Source organism: Lipotes vexillifer, unplaced genomic scaffold (genome assembly GCF_000442215.2).
Source record: "Lipotes vexillifer unplaced genomic scaffold, Lipotes_vexillifer_v1.1 scaffold823, whole genome shotgun sequence".
Classification (NCBI taxonomy): domain Eukaryota; kingdom Metazoa; phylum Chordata; class Mammalia; order Artiodactyla; family Lipotidae; genus Lipotes; species Lipotes vexillifer.
Genome location: NW_006772547.1, coordinates 786,334 through 792,488, shown reverse-complemented (window position 1 = coordinate 792,488; position 6,155 = coordinate 786,334).

The following is a 6,155-nucleotide window of genomic DNA, read 5'->3' as shown; positions in this document are numbered from 1 at the left end:
GGGAAAGAGCTCTGTACATATTTTCTGATTTACAGATCAGTCAAACATGATGCAGACTGAGTCACGTACCACACTCCAACAAAAGAAGAGAGAGAAGACAGGACAGAAACATCTTCGTTTCTATCCGCTCGAGATGCACGATGAGTGGGTAGAAAAGGGCACAGAAGTTAAAAAGAAAACAATTTTACAGCCTCTGAATAGGGTACCATTAGACGTCTCCTCCTACTGAATAAGTACTCGTAACACTTCCTCAGAATACCAGCCCTGTTCCCAGGAGAGCCCATTGAGAACATCACCAATTCATTTCAGTTTGGTTGCTAATGAATGTAGCTACCTCTGGCATCAATAACCTTCTGGATTGGCATAGAAACAGGGCGTAATCCACAATCTCCAAATAAAATACCAGCTTACACATGTAGAAAGACTTGCAGTCCCATCTTCGTTTATAAGATCTCTCCTCTGCAGGCTGTCCCCACTACTGCCACCTCCTCATTCTGTCTCTCATCCCAATCCTATAGTCCTCACTCTTGAAAAAAAGGGCAAGAGCAAGGATCTGAGGAAGAGAGAAAGAAGAACGATGCACTGGAGAGGATCTCAGAGATCTGGGCAACTCTCACCCCATTTAACCCATGAGAAAACTGAGGCTGCATATGGTACTGTGGAATGAGCAAACAGATTTGGTCAAATCGATTTAAATTCCTCCTCCTCCGTTTACTGTCTGATCTAACGTCACCAGGCTTCAGTTCCCACGACTGTAAAAGGGCAGTGATATCCCTCACAGGGTTGTTTTGAGGGTTAAATGGGACGAGGAGTAAGTTTCAACCACACAGGTGCTCAAAGGCTAGAAGTCAAAGAGGGAGCAAAACTGATCTTCCCTGTTGCTTCCTTCCTTAGGATTCTTGAAGGGGGCCACATTTATTGCAGCTGAAACCTCCCGTTCACACAAAAGTGGGTGGGGACACAGGGCAGCCACTGAAGGAGGCAATAAGGGCTCAGAAACTTCAACTGCCATCTGTGCTTTGCTTTCTTTCTGAGCAGCTCTGAGACAACAGGCCAATTCTGAGCACACCGTTTTCAGCCAGCTGGGCAGGGCTGCTGGAAGGCAGAGGGGATCACTGGGAGGGCAGAGGCTCCTTCCCCAGCTGTCCAGGACTAGGGGTGCAGTAACTGGCTAGCTGGGCAGCAAACACCTTTCATTTTCACCCTACCCACACCATTCAGCTCTCTGGCAGGAAATAGCTGTTCAGCATTTGCAAGCATGAAGTTAAAAGGACGTGGCTTTTAAACACACACGGGCCAGTATGAGTCCCTTTCCTCACATCCCTCCTTTTATTTGGGGCACCCTCCATCAAAGCAAGAGGGCTTCTCAGAAATCCCCACCACCACCGCCGCCAGCCTCGGCCAGGACATGCCCGGAGGGAAAGCTCCCTCTCGTGCCACGGGGCTGCCTCCTGCTCGGCCCAGGTCTTCACTGCACTGTGTAAGGGTTCCCCCTCAGCTAAAGCTAAATGACAAGTTGGCCCACAAAGTTACAGCAACTCAGGGGACAGCTATGTAACAGCCCAGAAGGGGCTGGGCTCACGGCGCTTCCTTTACTCCAGGGAGCTGCATTTTTCTCAGATTATTCTTCCTTGGTCTGGCTGCTCAGCTCGTTAGCGTCATTTCCCCTTTGGGTGGGAAAGTGCTTTCCTTCTGCACTGATTTTCATTATGACTTAGGCCTCCTCTTCCCCACCCCCACGCTCATCTGCGGATCTCACAGTGAAGCGTGGACTCGCCTTAAGCGCTCAGAACTGTGGCTCACAAACCCTGAGGTGTTAAAACAAAAACAAAAACAGCAAGAAAAAGGAAACCTCTGAGGACTTGGCATCCTCTCTACCGCCACTGGCTGAAGCACCAGCAACAAGTTTAGCTTAACGGCCCGCGGGTGACAGGTGGGTGCAAAAGCTTAACAAAGGCCAAACAAAGGGGGGCAGTGCTGCCATCCAGGGACTTGAGGTCTAAGGCAGGCAAACAACCCACAGACAGAAAGTGAGAACCTTGAACTCTGCCAAGAGATTAAGGGGCTAGAAATGGCCCCAGGGAAGAAAAGGACATTCTCTGGTCCCTGCTGTTGACATCATATTTGGAAGCCCAGGCCATGAGGACCAAGCACTGACCACCAGCATCTCCGCAACACAAGGGGCTACAGGCAGTTTCCCCAACGATCAAACGAAGCACCGTATTTGTTAAGACTCAGGGCTCGTAACCAGCAGCAGCAAGCACCTCCCCAAACATTAAAAGATTGGTGCAGAGCCTGGGTGGCCATCTGTCAGGGGTGCTGAGAGGGCAGATAACCACATGGGACGCTGTGTGGACCAGAGGGCTTCCGGAGGCCCCTGCAGTGTTGAGACTTGGCTGCCTTGGGAAATAACTGATTGTACCTTGTGATACATGGTGGCCGATCAAAAAGGGTCCAGAGAAAATCTCAGAGGTTATTAGGAAACATGGACTCACTGAAATCACTTGACGCTGACTTTCTTGTTCATTGTTTCTTTTTCCCTCTAAGTGACGTTATGTGGGCCACCACCAGAAAATCAGCCCAGGTCCTGCCTGAATCCTAAGCCATGTTAGTAGCTTCCAGAAGTTTTCAACAGGTAATCAATTTCCTCTTTTCTCATCTCACCTTCCTATCATCCTACCTGAGATCTCGCCTTAGCTCAGGTGAAGTGCAGACACTCCTTGGGTGGTCTCTGCGCACAGTGCGGGGGAGGGGGCGGTGGTCCCAGGGGAGATCCTCTTAGGTAAGAGAAGTTCCTGCTACCTGCTCTCTGGGATTCTCAAGTGCATTCCTCCAGAGCCTCACGCGCCTGAAACCTCCATTGCTCTCACCTCCCCTAATGAATCTTTGTAACCGGGAAGGTTGCAAAGCCAAGATTAGCAGTTATCTGCCACACCTGTGAGGAAGTGTGGCTCACATATGGCGTCGGCGTGTGTGTGTGTGTGTGTGTGTGTGTGTGTGTGTGTGTGTGTGTGTGTGTGTGTGTGTGTGTGTGTGTGTGCCGAGAGTTCTTTTACATGGGGCACGTGATCAACTCATTATTTTTATGTTAAATGCCTATCAATGGGAGCCACCAACACTGAATGTGTGTGTGTGTGTGTGTGTGTGTGTGTGTGTGTGTGTGTGTGTGTGTGTGTGTGTGTGTGTGTGTGTGTCCAGCAAGGGAGATCAGCCCCAACTCTTACCTGCTGAGTCCCTAAGCCACTGCCTCCACTGTCTCTCTCCCTGCAACACCTAGCTCTCTGTGATGTGTGGGGATTCTCAGCCACAAGAGAAGGAGGGAGACTCCTGTACCAGCCTCATCCAGCCAGGCCCCCCGCAAGTCAGCATCACTCCCACCCCTCCACTAACAAGATCAGGCCCTACAGCTAAGAAAGCCTGACTTCCAGCCAGAGAAACTGCTTTTAGCTCCTGAGATGGCCTCAATCCCCTGCACTCCACTTCCCATTTAGAAAATGCACAAATTTCTGCACAGCATTCTCTGGTTACTCTTGTAGTGTGAGAAAGCCAGGAAATATTGTCTTTTATGTTTTTGATTCCTTCCTGTGGAACTTAAAATGATGGATGTTGTAAGTCACCTAGAGTTGCAGTCATGGTGACTGTGTCTCTCGTAGGTCTGGAAGCTTCTTTCTCCTCTCTTTTCCCTTACAGTTCCTCAGTGTCTCAATCTTGTGCCAGTGATGGAGAAGTTCACAAGGACAAGGCATTTGCAATACGGGATTACTACTGCATGTGGAACTGAGTTTTTACTGGAGGATCTGATTTTTTTTTTAAGCTTTTTTCTTATTCAATTAGAGGAAGCATCCCTAGGTGCAATGAAGCAAGCTAATTCCTATCCCAGAAAGTTTGTGTGATACGAGAGACTTAAATGAGTATCCATTAGAAAGATGAAATTTTCTTCTCAGCCTTCACCTAAACTCCAAGACAATACCTACTGTTTCAAGCGACCTGGCTTCTCCGGACAAGCCGCGAGAACGTACGCCTTGTGTCACTCACAGGAAGGCAGTGGCTTACACCACCGCATTGCTGGCTTTGTTCAAAGCACTTTCCACTTATTTTTACTTTCATTTTGTCACATCATCACCAGGAGGCTGGGAAGAGCCGGGATCATTACTTCCATTTCACAGATGGACAGACTGAGATCAAAAGAGGTGACATCCCCAAGGTCACAATGGTATTACGGTTGGAATTCCACTTGGTCCTTAGCATTTCTTGCAGACCCAAAGAAGGAACTGAATAAAAAGGTCCGGAGGAGAGAGGGCAGGTCCCTCTGAGTGGACAGGCCGGGGCTGTGCATGGAGCAGCAGCTCGCGGGGAAAGGAAAGGGGAGGAAGGGCTCGGGGACAGCCCTGTGGCAGCGTCTGCCTTGCAGGGCTTCACCTTGGAGCCCCATCTCCACACAGTTCCTGGAGTCTCTCTGCTTTAGAGAGAGCCAGCAGAGTGTTTGGTTTCCAACTACATCCTTTGTCCTTTACAAATATCCTCAGGGCTAGAACCCTTTAAAAAAATCAGTTATTTAAATTTGAAAGTCAGGCTCTGTACCAGAAGAGGCCTATTTCTGTATCTATAGGAAAAGAATGGGATTGGGGAATGGACCCGTCGGACGTTATCACCTCCGAAGTGGGAGAGGTGCTTTCTGAAGGTGTGGATTTTTTTTAAAATTTCTTTCTTTTAAGGTAGGTGTATATGGGGTCCCGGGTACACCATGGGAGATAAGTTTTCTTCCAAGCGGATGGGGGGGAGAACAGGATGGTCACACCCCCAAGTCCAGCCACCCGCGAAAGCGGCTAGGAAACCACTCTCCCAGCTCGCTGCCCTCCCGCCCGGCGCCCCCCGCGCTGGATCCCAGCGCGCCCCGGGGAAGCGGAGCCCCCTCCGGGGTCGAGCGGCGCCTGGGCCTAGGGCGGGCGATGCCGCCCCGGGCACGCCCACGCCCCCAGCCCGAGGCTCGCGCGGCGCCAGTCCCCGGCTCTCACTCACCCGCGCTTCTGCCTCCGGGGGCCCGGCCCGAGGGTCCCAGCCGCGTCACGGCGCCCGGCGCAGGGGTCGTCTGGCGGTGGCCGGGGGGCGCGGGCCCGTGGCGCTCCGGGGGCGGCGGCAGCTCGCGCTCGGGGCCGGGCTCGGGCGACCCCGCCGGCCCCGCGCCTCCCGGAGAGGGCGGCTGGCCCCGCGTCCCGGGGGCGGCCGGCGGCAGCAGCAGCAGCAGCGGCAGCAGCAGCAGCAGCAGGAGCGGAGGCGGCGGCGAGGCCATGGTGGCGGCGCCCGCCCGCGCTCACATGCCCGGCGCGCGGGGCGGGCGCGGGGCGGGCGCGGGTGCAAGTGAGGCTGAGAGCGCGGCCCCCGCCTCAAAAGTTGTGGGGAGCCGCAGGAGGGAGGCCGGGGGCCGGGCGGGCGCGGCGGAGGCGGCCCCGGCGCCGCTACATGCTGATTAGCCCGGGCGGGTCGCGGGGCGGGCGGCTCCTCCTCGGGTTGACATCACCGGCCGAGCGCGGCCGGGCCGGGGGCGGGGAGAGGGCAGGAAGGGGGCGGGGGCCGGGCCGGCGAGCGCCGGCCTGGGATCGCTGGGGGAGGTCCTCGGAGCCGGCAACCTCGGGCGCACGCACACGCACACGCGCGCGCACACACACACACACAAACACACACACACACACACACGCCGCCCCCTCCCCCCCGCCCCCAATTAGTATTGCCCTGCCATGTGCAGAAAATTTAGAAAACCGGAGTCTTCCGAATCTGGAACCAGAATTTCCCAACTCCTTAAATGCACAGTCCATGGGTGAAAAGCAGGTGCTGGGGAACATAATTAGCACCAACTAGATCATACAAAGCGCTTCGCTATGCGAGAGCAGTGGAACCTGGGGCTCTGTTCCCCACCCTTACTAATCTGACACCCCCTGCACCTCTCCTACCACCTCTCCTCCAGTCCCCAGGGCTGGGGCTGAGCTGGCGGTGGCCAAGCCTAACACCTTACCCCGCAGCCAACTCGGGAGTCATCCTATGCCCCTCCCTGCGCCCTCTGAAGACCGGTTTCCATCCGCATCCCCATCCCACAACTGCCTTTGGCTCACACCAGAGTTCTGCAGAAATGTCACCGCCAGGACGCCCAAACAGGCTGT